The sequence below is a fragment of the Chrysemys picta genome, chromosome 10 (assembly GCF_011386835.1).
Source record: "Chrysemys picta bellii isolate R12L10 chromosome 10, ASM1138683v2, whole genome shotgun sequence".
NCBI lineage: Eukaryota > Metazoa > Chordata > Testudines > Emydidae > Chrysemys > Chrysemys picta.
Genome location: NC_088800.1, coordinates 64,740,313 through 64,756,575, shown reverse-complemented (window position 1 = coordinate 64,756,575; position 16,263 = coordinate 64,740,313). Strand labels below are relative to the sequence as shown.

At 43.8% G+C, this 16,263-nt stretch overlaps 1 protein-coding gene and 1 long non-coding RNA gene across 4 annotated transcripts in view; one reads left to right on the top strand and one right to left on the bottom strand.

Annotated features, from left to right (window-relative positions):
- Positions 1 to 16,263, bottom strand: part of LOC135973808 (uncharacterized) — a 142,524-nt gene that overhangs the window by 113,191 nt on the left and 13,070 nt on the right. The gene's annotated exons all lie outside the window — the stretch shown is intronic.
- EMP2 (epithelial membrane protein 2) overlaps positions 2,466 to 16,263 on the top strand; it is a 41,276-nt gene continuing 27,478 nt past the window's right edge. Inside the window, exon 1 of one of the 3 annotated variants that reach the window (XM_005295239.4) lies at positions 2,466 to 2,626. The gene's annotated coding sequence lies outside the window, so the exon portion shown is untranslated. The remainder of the gene's footprint in view (positions 2,627 to 16,263) is intronic. The other 2 variants (XM_042861617.2, XM_042861618.2) reach the window with 2 other exon arrangements.

Below are 16,263 nucleotides of genomic sequence, written 5' to 3'. Positions count from 1 at the left end.
TGGGTAAGGTAGAGATGAAAGGCTGAAGTCTCATTGGGTTACCTTGCAAGTTGTATCTTTGCTGTGCAGTTGCTCACCAACGGTAGCGGATCCAACACTCAGCAGTACCTGCCCCAGGGAGCCCAGCATTATCTCCTGCCCAGGACAGGTTTTACTTCCTGCTGGGCTACCCCTGAGGCATGCCTTTGCACGCTGTTGCTCCACATGCCAGGGAAGGGCTCTCCCTCCTGCTGCAGCTTGCCGCTACTAGGAGACTCCCTTCTAATCTGCTGCAGCTCCAGCACCAAATCTCGCGGGGGGAAGAGGGGGAAGAGCTTCAGTGCAGCCCCTTTCCCCAGAGGAAGAGGAAGAACAGCAGAATCAATTGCTTGAAACTTAAGAGCACAGCCTCTCCCCTTCCTCTCTCATCCCAGCTCTCCCTTCAGTTGCATACGTGACTGGAAGGGCATAAGGAGGGGGTGGCGGAGTGCGCACTCGCAGATGTTGGAGCTCAGCACAGTCATTCATTCATTCCACACATGGGAAAATACTACTTCCCCTCCCTTCTAATAACAGGTGCATGGGGAGGCCCAGTCAGTCCAGTAGAGGACTGTGTTGGGGGCAGGGCCGGCTCCAGGCACCAGCGTAGCAAGCAGGTGCCTGGGGCGGCCAATGAAGAAGGGGGTGGCACGTCTGGCAGTTCGGCGGCGGGGCCGTCACTCCCTGTTGGAGCAAAGGACCTGCCGCCGAATTGCTGCTGTAGAATGAAGTGGCGCTAGAGCTGCTGCCAAATTGCCACCGATCGCGCCCCCCCCCCCCCGCTTGGGGCGGCAAAAACGCTAGAGCCAGCCCTGGTTGGGGGAAGCCTTACTGCTGTCAACCCATTATGGCTTAGCTAGACTGGCAACCCCCCTCCCCCACCACCTTTTGCTGTAAAGATGGTGGGAAAATAATACACTTAGGTGGATGAGGCCCAAGTCCTCCCTTCATATGCAAAGACCACACCTAGACAGAGATGAGGAGCAGAGCTCTGGAGAGGGTTGAGGGTGGGCACCCCACCCTAACAAAAGAAGTGTGCAAGGTGGGCGAGGTAATATTTTTTATTGAACCATGGTTTGTTGGTGACAGAAGCTTTTGAGCCATACAGAGCTCTTCCCAGGGTCTGGGAAAGGTACTCTCAGCAAAATGCAAGGTGGAACAGATTGTTTAGCATAAAGTACTTGGCACATATTGTAAGGGACCATTCATAGAGTAGCCCATTAACACCTCTGCAGGCACAGGACAAAACGAGAAGGGTTAGTGGGTTACAGTTTGTTGTAATAATCCATAAATCCAGTGTCTGTTCAGCCCATGATTTTTAGTGTTTAACATGCTAAACAATCTGCTCCAGCGTGCATTTTGCTGTGAGGCTAGCAGCCCCACCGTGACCTGAAGAAAAGCTCTGTGTGGCTTGAAAGCTTGTCTGTCTCACTAACAGAAGTGGGTCCCTAAACCTCACCCCCCTTGTCTCACTAATTTCCGGGGACCGGCACGACTATAACTACACCACATGCAAAGAGTAGTGTCAGTCTGCACAGTGGTTGAATCCTACGTGCGTGAGTGGACCCTACCACTACTTCCATCCCAGTAGAGCTAGTGCTATGGTGCAGGGCCCCAGGCGTCTCTGTGTGGCCTTGATCCAGCCCTGGGCCTCAGTTTGGTCCATCAGTGCTTCTCAACCTTTCCAGAATACTGTACCCCTTTCAGGAGTCTGATTTATCATGTGTACCCCAAAGTTTCACCTCACTTAAGAACTACTTGCTTACAAAAATCAGACAAAAATACGAGTCTCACAGCACACTTACTGAAAAAGAGTAAGTGTTTTTACCATGTAACTATAAATAAATTGATTGGAATATAAATACTTACATTTCAGTGTATAGTATACAGAGCAGTATAAACAAGTCATTGTATGAAATTTAAGCTTGCACTGACTTCCTAGTGCTTTTATGTAGCCTGTTATAAAACTAGGCAAATACCTAAATGAGTTGATGTACCCCTTTGAAGACCTCTGGGTACCCGCAGGGATATGCATGCCCTAGGTTGAGAACCTCTCTGTTAAACTGCAGGAACAAATAGTAACTTATCTGCAAATCCCACGGCTTTTTTAAAGGGAAATCTAGGCCCGTGTGCACGCTCTCCCTAATCTCATGGGTGATTATTGGAGCATCCTACCTTTCTAGTCCCTCTTGGATAAAGCCAGTTTATTAGGCTGGCAGTGGGGGTAGGGGAAGGAAAATCCTTCGAGTCTCAGTGGAGACTGAAATTAGAAAATCTGGTCCTCAGGAGCTGTCTGTGACCCCCACTACAAAGAGTCTGGAAGCCAACCCAGACCTAGCTATCTGTATGTGTTTGGAGAAACAGGCGGGAAAAGTCCCCCCCCCCCCTTGCATTTCCAGGCAGTTGAGAGCCTCCTTTGAAAATTATTTTCTTTCCACACCCAGTTTGCTTCTGACATCATTCATCCAGGGAGGGAGGGCTGGAGAGAGCCAGAGTAAGACCTTCAAAACAACCCAGAGTCCTGCAGCATCTTCCCCTCGGATCTGCCTTGCTCGCCACCGTCTCCCTGCTCAGATCTCTGGGCAACTCCTGAGGCCACAATCAGCCTGTGAGTACCCTCGCTGGTTAGTGAGGGAGGGGTTGGTGGCGGTATTGCATTTTATTTTGAGATAAAGGTTTTGCAAGCAGTGCTGGCTGCCAGATGGGATTTAGTAGAGAGGGAGAGGAAAGGGATCTCTCCTCTGCTGGAGGGAGAGGAATTGCTTTTGCAGCAAAGAAAGGGAGAGACCAAGAAAGCAGAGGTTTGTCTAGAACAAACATTTCTAGAAATGGCACATCCACAAGTACTTTTTATTTAGGCTGCTGAGTTGGTCCTTCTAAAGTTGGCACTTAAAGAGGTGTTGCCCTTCTCCTGTGAAACACTGCCTCGGGGGTGCTTGAAAACTATTCACTTCCCCGGAGAATGGGGCAGCACTTTGGAAAGCTTTTAATTTCTCTGTCAAACTATCTTGCTTTTAGAAGAACAGGAGTACTTGTGACACCTTAGAGACTAACAAATTTATTAGAAACCTATCTTGCTTTTGAAATTTTAGACTTTAAAAAAAAATTGAGAGTCTTCAGCGGAAGATATTGCACAGCCTATCAAAATCCAGGAGGCACTTGGGGGCAGAGAGGGAGGGCAGGAGAAACTTGAAATTCACTTTATTGCAAGTAACTTAAAGCCTGGACAATACAATTGTAAACTTTTTCTGGGATAGTCTCTTTGTTTGTGATTCACTGCGGGGTTTGCTAAACTCCAGCAAGACCTCAGGCTGATCTTGACTAGTGTGCCCCCCCTAGTGGAAGCACAACATATTTAAATGTAATTCAGTACAGATTTTTGGCTTAAGAAAGTCTTGCTGGTGTTAAATGTTTTTTCCTCTTGAACTAGACTATAGCTTTTAAAAGCCATCTGCCTTCCTACAGCTGCATGCTGGTGCCTCTTTCCAGATGTGCTGTCCTCTCTCCTTCAGAGGGACTAATTGTCAGATGCAGGCAAAGGGCCTTTAGTAATTTATGTTGCTCATAACCCTCCGTACTAAATGTTAGAGGTTGTCTTGTTTGGAGATATCTGCTCAGAATGTTCCACAGCCCTCCCCAATTCAGCCAGATAACACTCAGGAAGCTACTAACTCTCTGTTCATGCTACCAACAAGAAATGTTCACCTGCACTGAGGCAGGACCAAGTAAACCTAGACCAGTGGTTCTCAGCCAGGGGTATGCGTACCCCTAGGGGTATACAGAGGTCTTCCAGGGGGTACATCACCATATCTAGATATTTGCCTAATTTTACAATAGACTATATAAAAAGCACTAGTGAATTCAGTAAAAACTACATAACCTCTCTTTATTAACAATCATCCAAACCAGACTGCACCGCTACACATACAGTGCTCACCACTCCCCGTAAAACAGATAAACTTTTCTTGGTGGCCAGTCAGAATCAGGTCCATCTGGGGGACTCCAGTTTCGGCACAGTGTCATTGGCAGAGTGTTGAGATCTGGCAGCTCTGAGCTTTGGGGCTATGTCCTGGAGTTGGTTTATAATTGTTTGTACTGCTCTATAGACTATACAGTATACACTGAAATGTAAGTACAATATTTATATTCCAATTGATTTTCTAATTATATGGTAAAAATGAAAGCAAGCAATTGTTCTGTAATGCTGTGCTGAGTCACTTTTGTATTTTTATGTCTGATTTTGTAAGCAAGTAGTTTTTAAGTGAAGTGAGACTTGGGGGGTACTCAAGACAGATCAGACCCCTGAAAGGGGTCCAGTAGTCTGGAAAGGTTGAGAGCCACTGACCTTAACCATCCTTGACATGTATTTGTCCAACCTGTTCTTAAAAGTCTACGAAGATGGGGATTTGACAACCTTCCTTGGAAGACTAGAGTCTTTATAATCTTTAGAGTTTAAAAGTTTCTCCTAGTATCTAACCTAAATCTCCCTTGCTGCACATTAACCCCATTATTACTTCTCCTGCTTTCAGTGGACTAGAGAACTGATCACTGGCCTCTTTAACAGCCCTTAACATATTTGAAGACTTATCAAGTCTCTTGAGGCTTCAAGACTAAACATGTGCAGTTTTTTTAACCTTTCCTCATAGGTAAGATTTAGAAAAATCTTATTTTTTGTTGCTATCCTCTGGACTCTTTCTAATTTGTCTACATAGTGCGGAGTAAAGAACAATTATCTACTGTGTCTTACATACAATACACCCCAGAATGAGATTAGTCTTTCACACAACTGTATCATACTGTTGGCTCATATTCAATTTGTGATCCACCATTACCTGGAGATCCTTTCCAGTTATTCCCCATTTTATATCTATGAATTTGCTTTTTCCTTCTTTGCACTTGTCTCTTGAATTTCATCTTGTTGAATTCAGACCCAATTATCCAATTTGTCAAAGTTGTTTTGATTCTAATCCTGTGCTCCAAAGTTCTTGCAACCCCCTCCCACCTTGGTGTCATCTGCAATTTTTAGAAGCATATTCTCCACTCCATTGTCCAAGTCATTAATTAAAATTTTGACTAGTACCAGACCCAGTACTAACCCCCTGAGGGGCTCCACTAGATACACCCTCTCAGTTTAACAGAAAACCATTGATAGTTACTATTTGAGTATGGTCTTTCTGATAGTTACTATTTGAGTATGGTCTTTCTGATAGTTGTGCACCTAGTAACTTCATTGTTCTTACAGATTGTTTAATAATTGGTTCCAGTATCTTTCCAGGTGTTGAAGTTGGTGAATTCATTAATATGCAGTTGACAGTGACTGCTTGTTAACAGGGTGTATAGAGACTTCCCTCAAAAATTTGATTGTGCATCTCTTAAATATTACATGAATGCAGGTTTGAAAGAAGCACCTCCTGCATTTTGTAGATGCCTGAGCATTCTGTTTATTTGCAACCTGGGTTCTCTGAAGCATCTGATGAGGTAGATACGACTATTACTTAAGAGGATACCAGATACTCCTGTGGAATGGCTGTAAAAATGTATGCCAGATCTTTCTTCCTAAATGGGACTGAAAATCCACAACCTTATTTTCAATCTCGATCAACAATGAAAACCAGAATATTATACTCACTTTCAGACTCATCAGCCCGCATTAGTAGGACAGCTATACAGAATAGGACTGATCATCTGCCTAATGAATGCTCTGTTTATTTGCCAAACAAAATATTTGTAATGCATCTTCTGGAACAGCCTGACCTCCAGCTTTGGCGTCAGATGTTCTGGTGTCCAGGCAGGTGCTGCAGTTAGAAAAAGGAAGACATTGTGGACCGTCTTGGGCCAATAGCAGTCTAACATGACAAATGTCTTCAGAGATTAAATGTGGCATAAACATATATGGTGTAGTAGATCCATGAATCTGAGTGGGGGAGCAAACCAGATACTAGTGTGCTATCTTGGGACTTGCTTTGTGATTGCCATTAAAAAATGCAATGTTTTCATGCCAAATGAAATGCCAAAGGAATGCAACAATTGTAGGTTTCCCCACCAGTCAAAATGGGAACAGAAGCAATATGTATCTTTCAGATACATCTTAAATCCCCATAAACATTCATTATAATAAAGTTATCCGAAAACTGACATCCTTGTGCAGGGGAAGGTAAAAATTTGAGACTAGAGAAGAACTTGGAATGAAGAGTCACTGATGCCTTTTACATCACTTTGTGCACTTAATTCTTGTTTTGCTGTTTGGGATACCAAATTCTTGAAGGGGAATTCAAGATTCATGATTGCACAATGCTGGATGCATGCCAAGTTGTGCTTATGAACTATTGTGCTAACTCAGTGGTTTTCAACTTTTTTCATTTGCAGACCCCTAAAAAATGTCAAACGTTGGCATGGACCCCTTTGGAAATCTTAGGCATAGTCTGTGGAAGCCCAGAGGTCACAGACCATGGGTTGAAAGCCACTGTGCTAACTGAACAATAACCCCTAAAATACTCCAGGTGAAGCATCAGCATGCCATACGTACCTTTAGGGGATGATCAGTTTCTAGGTCATGTGTCTGTAGCATCCGAGATGCAACACTGGCTGATTTCAGTCAGAAGCAGCAGAATGCTGGTAGATAGAACCCTGCTAGTGACACCCTTCCTCTGCAGGCCTAGGAGAGACTTATTATAGGCAATAAAGCAGTATTGATTCACAGATCTACTGTTTGGTAATGTTGTTATGCTGTAAGAAAAACCTTGGTGAAAGAGGCTGGGGTTCTACAGACACTCATGGGTCACCACTGAGGGCAATTGGATAATGCCAGTAGACCAGAACTCTGCAGTTAAACTCTTCCTCATCTGCTGGTCAGATCACTGCTACTGTTGAAACCACAGCTGGCTCCATTAACTGAAAGGTGCCCCCACCCCCCAAGACTGACAATTCTGCGTATGCCTACATCAGCTTTACTTCCTGCACTTTTTACTCCCCCCTTGCTGTGTCAGGGACTCCTGCTTCATAGCTCCTTCTGTAGCCATCCCCTCACGCTTCCATACTTTTGTTTGTTGTCCCTACTGTGTAAAGCTGGCATGAGTCTGCCCTCACATCTGTTAGGATACGGAAGGTGCTCAGACACTAGAGTGATGAGGCACGCATAGGTACTAGAATGAACAAATCCCTCCTTAAGAAACACTTCTGCTAGACTTACCAGTATCAGTCCACCACAGCTAACAGTGCTGTTTCCATATCCATTTAAAACGGAGACCGCAGTGTCCAGTGAGGACCTCTATTTGGTCAGCTTGGATAAATTGTTTGTGTTACTTACACCGAGGCTGGCATAAAGTCTTCATTCGTGCCTCAAATAGCACCCAGCACCTTGTTAGTTGTTAAATATCAGCTTTAAATTCACTGGTAATCTTCATGACACCATCTAATTGAAAAGATGGCGGCACAGGCTGGCAGCTGATGTTACTTTGGGGTTAGAAGATCTGAAATATGGTTATTTGGCATGGGACCTGTCTTTCCAATTGCTACTGTGTCCTGTACTGCCTTGCTTGAAAAAGACCACTAAAAGATCATGAAAAAGACCACTGTAAGACCACTAAACTTAAAAAAAAATGGAAGGAAATGCAGCACTTTGCAGTAGAATCAGATTAAGGTCTTTGGAGGAAAACTTAAGACATCACAATAAGGAATTCCCACTGATGAAGTAATTTCATTCCGGCATAGTTTTTGTCTACATTTTGGTAACTCATGGAAAAATGCTTTTTTTTTTTTAATGAACACAATACGGTATTTGTAGCTGTATTGGTCAAAGAAAAGAGTAGGAATAGGAGTAAACATGGCTCCTTTGGAGGTTCTAGAACAATGGGGTCCTAGTCCATGACTAGGGTGCCTAGGTACTGTGTAACAGATAGAGAACAGGGCACACAATTTTAACTAGCTATGTTTGTATATGTAATACTATTGCAGCTCACCAATGAGGAGCACTGAATTTGTATGTGGGGAAGCTTCCAGAGTGCCTGACATCTGTAATAAGGATATATCTATCGTGGGCTAGGAACAAAGTTAAGAGACCCATGATTCAGCATTATGGATAGAGTTAACAAGTCTATCCCATGGAAAAGTCCTACTGAACTTAAGTGAAAACCTTTCTATTGTGTTTTAAGTGAATATATAAATATATTGTCTAGTAAAATAAATCCAACAGGCTGAGCTGAGGGTACAGTGGTATTGCTGTGTCCTGCCACAGACAAGAGATAGGCATATATCCAGAACTGCAGTCTGTAGGATGAAAAAAGGTAGTCCTACCTAGTAGAAGGGAAAGCAAAGTGCTATCTGAACAGTTGCATCTTGGCTGACAGTGTGCCTAGTTGTACAGGGAGGAGGTAGTGAAGGAAGTAGGCTAGTTTATTCAGTATCATCCTAACTTAATCAATTAACAGTCCTCGTGACACTTTCAATTGCACCAGTTCAAAATCAAGATGAGAGAAATAATCACTAAGAATAAAGCTGCTTGTTCTCAATTGAATTTTAATTTGAATCATATGCTACAACAACTCATGGCCCTGACAGGAGCACTATGGAATGAAATATTAGCAGTTGAAGAATCTGCTATCTTCAGTTTATGGCTGATTATTTTGCAGGTAGTAGATGTATTTATCACCCTTGTTCTTGGCAGTTTAGTTGTAAACTTTACATTAGCTGAAAGCAAAAATTCTTAATATCTCCAGAATTAGTGTCTGATTATAGCCAAAATCAAAACAGTTTGAAAATTTTATAACCGTGAGCATAAAGCATTAGATAGCTATCAATATTATATATAATTGGCCAAAGTTAAAACAATTATATCTGCTTTCTCTTCTACTGAATTAAACGCATTTTCTTAATTTGGGAAGATAGATTTCTGCCTTTGTTTTGGCTAATTAGGTGGAACCACATAAGTGGTACTAGCTGTTCTAGTGCATCTGGAATAAGAGTTTGAATAAACAGCAGTCTGTTTTCAGTAGAGGTCATTTGTTGAACTGTACTCTTACAAATATACTAATAGGTCTAGAATTAGGGCAACAAAAGTAGTTTGGTCAGCCTTTTCAGTAGTATTTTGGAGAGTTCACTGGGCCAGACTAACTCCAGATTTCTGCCAGCATAGACACTGCTGGAGGGCCTGACAGAACAAAGTCTGACACTTTTGCACTGGGGAGATTCTGGAAGAGGGGCCAGTCACACCGAAAAAAGTGGCCAAGCTCTGATGGGAAGGAGTGGGGCAGGACATGCATGGATTCATTCACTCTCTTCATGAACTGGCACTCACAAGGCTTTTCTGGAGCTTTTGGGGAGTTACAGCTACTCCCAAGTTTCCCTGCTCCAACTTCAGTAAAAACTGGCCTCAAGTCTCTTGCTCCTCAATGTTAGAAAGACAACTATGCCAGAAGATTCCAAAAAGAGTCCCACATATTTCTTCATGTGACCAAAGTGCAAGATGTGGAAGGGAATCTTTGGCGCTCCTTTAAAAATGGAGAAGACCCTTCCCCAAAAATAAAAACCTAAGAAATTCTACAGTTTCTTTGAGATGGTTGTTTTGGGTTAGTGATCAGTTTTAGGTATCACTCCTCATATTGGCCACCCTGCTATATAGTTCAAAATTGAATTTCTAAGATACTTTGTTTGCTCTTTATAGTAATCAGTGGGACTGTAGGTTGAAGGAGTAGGAATAACATATGTGGTTTCTTCCAAAGATAGGAAGGAATTTAGAGGCCTGTGGGTCACTGGAATACAAGAGAAGGATTTTAAAGCATGTGGGGGTAAACTGCTGGAATTACCTGACTGACCTGCCATGGAACTAAAGTGCCTAGTAGAACTTGTTCTGTCCTTGCAAGATAGGTTGTTTGTGCACTGAATAAATTTTTTTTTTTTTTTTGTAGTAGTAGTAGTGATTTTGGATCTCATTACAGTTAAAAACATCAGTTTTGCTCAATTTGATTATGAAGAGATTTCAATGTATGTGTGACCCAAGAACCTCTTTGTGCCAACTGGCAGAGGGCACAGAGGATGTATAGAATTTTACAGAAGCCAGTAGCCCACTATTCATCATAATCACTGCAAAATGTGTATATGGATAATATTTAAAAAGAGTTGTCTATACAGGCAGTCCTCGGACTTACGACACAATGCAATTTTCAGGAACCAATTGTAAGTCAAAACATCTTAACTTGGAACTGCAAACCAATCCATTGCGGGACCGAGTGTCCAAGTCAAAACCAATTGTTGTTAAGTTGAATCAGGGTGTCAATTCAGAAATGTCGTAAGTGCCGTTCATTGTAAGTCAAACATCGTAAAGTCGAGGACTGCCTGTACTGAAAATTGTTAAGGCAGGTAACCAGGAGGCGACATGTCTCAGACAGGACGCTTCTCTCTCTCTGTCCGGTAGCATGTATTGGACATTGTAGGTCTGACAGTGAATACCTGTTGGCATACTGAGCCAAATGCTAATCAAGAGATTGTGAAATCTTTAAAGAGGAAATTTACAGGAGAAAAAAAAAACTGCAGGGAGGAGTACGAGTAAAGACAATGGATTGTTGGGGGGGGGGGGTATGTCTGACTACTGAGGTACACCCTGGATCCTTCACTAAGGAGACAAGCTAATAGTGTGTTTGTCTTATGAACAGAGGGTCACAGCCAAGCCTGACTATAACACACTGGAAGGACTTTGGGGGAAGCAATGTTCTGTAAGAGACAAAAGTATCTAGTTAAGTCAATCTAGGTTCTAGAATGGATATTTCATATGTAACCATTTGATACTTCTACTTGCGATTACTTGAATCTCTACACTTTATTCAACAAACTTACTTGTTTTCACTATAAACATAAGTACTCTGCATTATGTGGCGCAGTGATCTGAGGTGAAACTGCAAGCTGGGGTGTACTGCTTCTTCAGTAGCAGCTAGGGTGACCAGACTTCCCAATTTTATAGGGGCAGTCCCAATATTTGGGGCTTTTTTTATATATGGGCTCCTATTACTCCCCACCCTGTGTCCTGATTTTTCACAGTTTCTATCTGATCACCCTAGTAGCAGCAAATATGTGAATACTGCGAGTGTCCAGTGGAAGAGGGGTTGGACACTCCAGGGATGCTCAGGGGTTAGAGTGTGCTTATCTCTAACCTATGGCGGGGGGCTGCATAGGCCTACAGGGCAATACTTGTGTTGCCAATGGAGTTGGGAAGCTGACCCCTGGCAGGCACAGACAAGGACTTCCTCACACTAAGGGCAGGTGAAAGCAAGGTGCCTCGCAACCCTGGGAACCCCCATGAAGCACCACAGTACACACCGAAATAGTCTAGAATCTCTCTCAGGACTGATGTGTCCTTTTCTGGCTCGAAGCATTATAGTTAAACTCATTCCACAGGCACTCTTAAAAGTGCAAAAGTCACCAGTGTTTTGCAGGAGATTGTAACTTTTGCCAGTGCCAGTCAGGCCACGTAAGGAACTGAGAACTACAGCACAATACATTAATTCTTATGCTACTGTGAAACTCTCTTGAACTATGGCTATCTGGAGCAATATCATGCAAACTGATCTTGCTCCATATGCTATGCCCTATTAAGACTAGCTCCCATTAGCTTCTTCAAAAAGGCACGTGACTCCATTTTGAACACAAAGAGAAGAGGCATGTGCTAGTATTGGTTGTGCTGAGCAACATTCTCTGATGAAGAGGCTAGAGAGGTTTTTTTTTTTTTTTTTTTAAAGACAGGACGCTTACGTGTCACAAGGGATTCCTTGCATAGGGAAGAGTCATCTTCCATACTCACTGCAATTGAAGGTGGCAAGCACCTCACCGGAACAGGCCTACCACCACTAACTTCTCCCGACCTCAGGCTTCATTCCTTTGCATGTACTGTTACAAATATACATACAAATAATGAACTACCTACTAATATCCTTACCAGATAGACACCAATCTTTAGTACAGTAAAATTCTTGACAGATTCAAGGTAGCTTAGCATTTGGAGTGACCAACATAGGATCCTTTTCAGATATTACTTGAGATGCATGAGCCATTTGGAGTTATATCCTGGCTCATTTTGCTTGGGTAGATCTTCCTGTAGTGAATTGGCCTTTCCTGTATGAGATATTGTTTGACAATAAGGATCAAATAAGGCCCTGATTCTGATTGGAGGGCTCAGAATGCTACTGGCATACTAAAAAACAAAACAAAACAAAACAAACAAACACACCACCAAACAAAAAAACACACCACAGGCAAGTGATTTGAGGACATATCTGAAGTAAAGGATAAAAAGTTATGGGATCCAGGTTCATGACTAGGGCTTCCAGGCACTACAGTAATAAGACTATTCAAATGTCAAGAGGCTCTTGAGATACTATGGGAAGAAAGACTAAGTTTTCAATATGTCCCTTTAAATGAAAGCTCTCTGGAGCAGTAGAATATTCTGTTCAACTAAGTAGTTCAAACTTCTGATGTGCTTTGTTGTAACGGAAAAGTGGAGACTGTCCTGCGCCAGGGGGCCAGTGCACACACCACAACTTCCTTGACCCAAAAGAAAGCTCTAAATCAGAGCGTCTTTCTTCAACACTTAGGAGGAAACCTCCCTAGATTTCCTCTTACCTCTACCTAATTGAGCTCTGACTTCTCAGTACCTTACTTGGCTCCCAGCTCTCATACACATCTTAGTTTGAAGATAGGAAACTCAGGTTTAATGAGATAGTTAAACTTGTAGCCCTGAGTAAGTAAAGCTAGTTACAGGCGGATTTAAAGGGAGAAATCTGCAGACAACTCACTGCTGAGGGAGATTTTAGGTTGTTCTGTTTAAGGAGCATAAGCACGGTCTTCTGGACAAACACAAACCTTCAGTAGTGGTCACCAGTGTATAGAAAGGACTAAAACTGGACACAGTACTCCAACTGAAGCCTCTGAGCAAGTGGGACTCCTGGGGCCATCTACACTTGGAGCTAGGGCTGTAAGTCCCAGCTTGCATAGACATACCCATGCTAGCGCTCATCATCAAGTTGGCTCACTAAAAAACAGTAGTGTAGCTGGAGTAGCATGGGCTAGTTGCCACAAGTACGCACCGACTAGGTCCAAGTGGAGTTGTACTCAGGGTGGCTAGCCTGTGCTGCCATTCACCGCTGCCCGTGGTACTGCAGCTGCACTACAGTTTTTGAGTGTGCTTGGTTGATGAGAGCTACCATGAGTAGGTCTGCAAAGCTGGGAATCTGCTCCAAGCATGGACATAATCTTAGTGAAAACAATCAGAGGTGCTGGGTCCTCTCAAGGACAGAGTGCCCACTGCTGTAGCACTCCCTGATTCAAGAGCAGCAGTAAGTTTAGGACCTGGATTTATAGAGCCTGCATAGGATAAGTTGTCCTACATGCTTATGTCACTTAGTACCACATGAGGAGATGCTTCCTTCCAGGACTCATCACCCTCACTTTAGCCCTGTTTTAGCACTTTAACATCACGGTCCATTCATTCATTGCCACGACACTTCTAGCTGCAGACAAATGGCACTCAGTATCTCCCATGGTAGTTTAACAAGCTGAAGGGATCACTACTGTGTGGTAAAAAGCTCTCACTACACCTAGTTAATTTCTTGCATGGCCCCTATCACTGAGCACCCAGACAAGCAAGGATTGAGCCTACACACCCATATCAAGGCCAGAACACCAGGAGAAGAAAAGCCTTTGAGTCTGCTGCCTTAGACTATCAGCCTACCCTCTCCCCTTGCCTCAGTCCTCCCAGCTTAATGAGAAACGGACTAAGAATGAAATCCAGATCCCCCTTTCAGCTGTGTGGCATGCAATCACTAAACCAGAATCACTTCAAATCAGTCAAGGTACAGGGTTGCATGGGTGTTTGACAGTTTTATGCACAGGGTTACAAAGTTAGTTCCAAATATGGTTGGCATGTGCACCACATTTAAACCATTCTTTCACTGTTCCCAAGTCCTCCAGTAAGTCCAATTCTCTGGGAACCAAGTAGGCATAAGGAAGATTATAGAAGTGGGAGTGTTACATTGGCTCGTAAACAGGAGCAGCAAACTGGGAAGTTTTGCAAGGGAGTTCTCCAGGCTAAGGAGGAGGAGAGACTAAGTGACCCTCCCCCATCTGTTATTAATTCCCCACTGGTCTAGTGAGACTACGATTAGAGTGTTCCTTCTTGCGCTTTACTTCCTGGTTTTATACTGCTCAGGCTTCCCCTGCTGAGTGGGGCTTCAACATCAGTTAGATCAGTGTTTCCCAAACTTGGGATGCCGCTTGTTTAGGGAAAGCCCCTGGCGGGCTGAGCCGATTTGTTTACCTGCCGCATCTGCAGGTCCGGCCGATCGCAGCTCCCACTGGCCACGGTTCACCACTCCAGGCCAATGGGAGCTGCGGGAAGCGGCGGCCAGTATGTCCCTCGGCCCGCGCTGCTTCCCGCAGCCCCCATTGGCCTGGAGCGGTGAACCGCGGCCAGTGGGAGCCCTGATAGGCCGGACCTGCGGCAGGTAAACAAAGCAGCCCAGCCCACCAGAGGCTTTCCCTACACAAGCAGCATCCCAAGTTTGGGAAACACTGAGTTAGATCTTATCAGCCCTGACTCTCTTCCAGTGGCAGCCTGTCTCAGGATTAATTGGCTTTTTTTGGCCTACTCAGGCCTTGTATGGGAGTGGGGGACACACATCACATCCCCTCCCCACAAAAAGACAAAAGACCACCCCCACCCCAAGAAACCCTTGTAAGTGTAGATGTGCAGCCAGAAGTCCAGCAGAGTGGAGGCTATACAGGGCTGGGCTACACTAGAAAATTAGATCAACCCAGCTACATCACTCAAGTGTGGAAAATCCACACCCGAGCCACATAGTTCAGGCAACTTAAGTCCCCATGCTCCATGTGTCCCAAAAATCTCTGACTGCCAGAAACTGGGACTTGGTGACAGAGGAGGGATCACTCAAAGTTGTCCTCTTCTGTTCATTCCCTCTGAAGCATCTGGCATTGACTACTGTCAGAGACAAGATCCTGGCTTAGATGAACCATTTGTCTGACCCAGTATGGCCATTCTTATTAGTGGTAAGGACATTTTTAATTTGTCAAATGAGACTAATTGCAAAATTTCTGTAGAACATGAAACTACACTTTCTATAAAGAAGTGATGAGCAAGTTGCTACAAACCTAACAATAGCAGCTCACTTCTTTGACCAGAGAACTATTGATACAAGTACAGAATCCAGCTTACAGTCTCTTGGAAATGTCTTTACATGTGTAATCAATACATTGTATTTATTTCCCTGACAACTTTACATATCCTCAGGGCTAATAGTTTGAAGAGTATTCAGAGGCCAACATGTTAAAATCTAGTTGCCTTAAGTAAATTTCCTAATTCAATAGTTAAACACCTAACCTGTTTGTTTTGTTCCTGCCCCCTTTATCCCTACCTGCCCTTGTACTCCAAAGGGCTAACATCACCCCAGTGAAGGACTGTGTGGCAGGAGAAGGAGAATGCAGCAGGGCCCGCCCACCCACTCATCCTCCCAAATAGACACATTCTGCCTACAGGGGTAGGTATGAGGCACAGAGTCCTTGATGCAATCACTGAGTGGAGGTGGGACCCTGTTGTCACTAAGTGGCGGACAGAGCCATTGAGGGCATATGTGGTTTGCCTTATGTAGATTAATTGCAGTCAGGGTTAGATTAAGGTATTCATGGGTAAGGGTTGCATGACTGAGCAAAAGAGTAGATATGAACTTTGGGACAGGAATGTGTCATAACAGGACCACTCCTGGAATACTTAGAAATGGGTCAAGGGTCCAAATGCTTCTGTTACTCCAGTGTAAATCTAGCATTCTGGATTCACAGCAGCGTACCAGGGAGAGGGGAGGGAGAATTGGACCAGAATTTCAGTCTTCACTAAATTCCTCCTGGTAATTATGGATTTAATTTACAGTGTTAAAAGTACTAATGAGTACAAATAACTACACATTCAGTCAAATTTTTAATACCCTTGAAGGTTAGTTAAAGTAGAACCACTAACACTTCAATCCCTGGCTTGTTCAAAGTTATCATGGAAGCTGTCAAGACTAATTCTCTACTCTGGCACTTCAAGTGCAGAAGGTTGGGGCCCGCAACCTTATTAATTAATACTGGCCACTCCAGGCTTGTATTAAACTCCCAAGGTTACAGGTTCTCTCTGACCTTGGATTGGTAGATGCTGCCACCACCCAAGTGCAGAACCCCTTTGAGAGCCCAGGAAGCTGCACTTGGGAATTC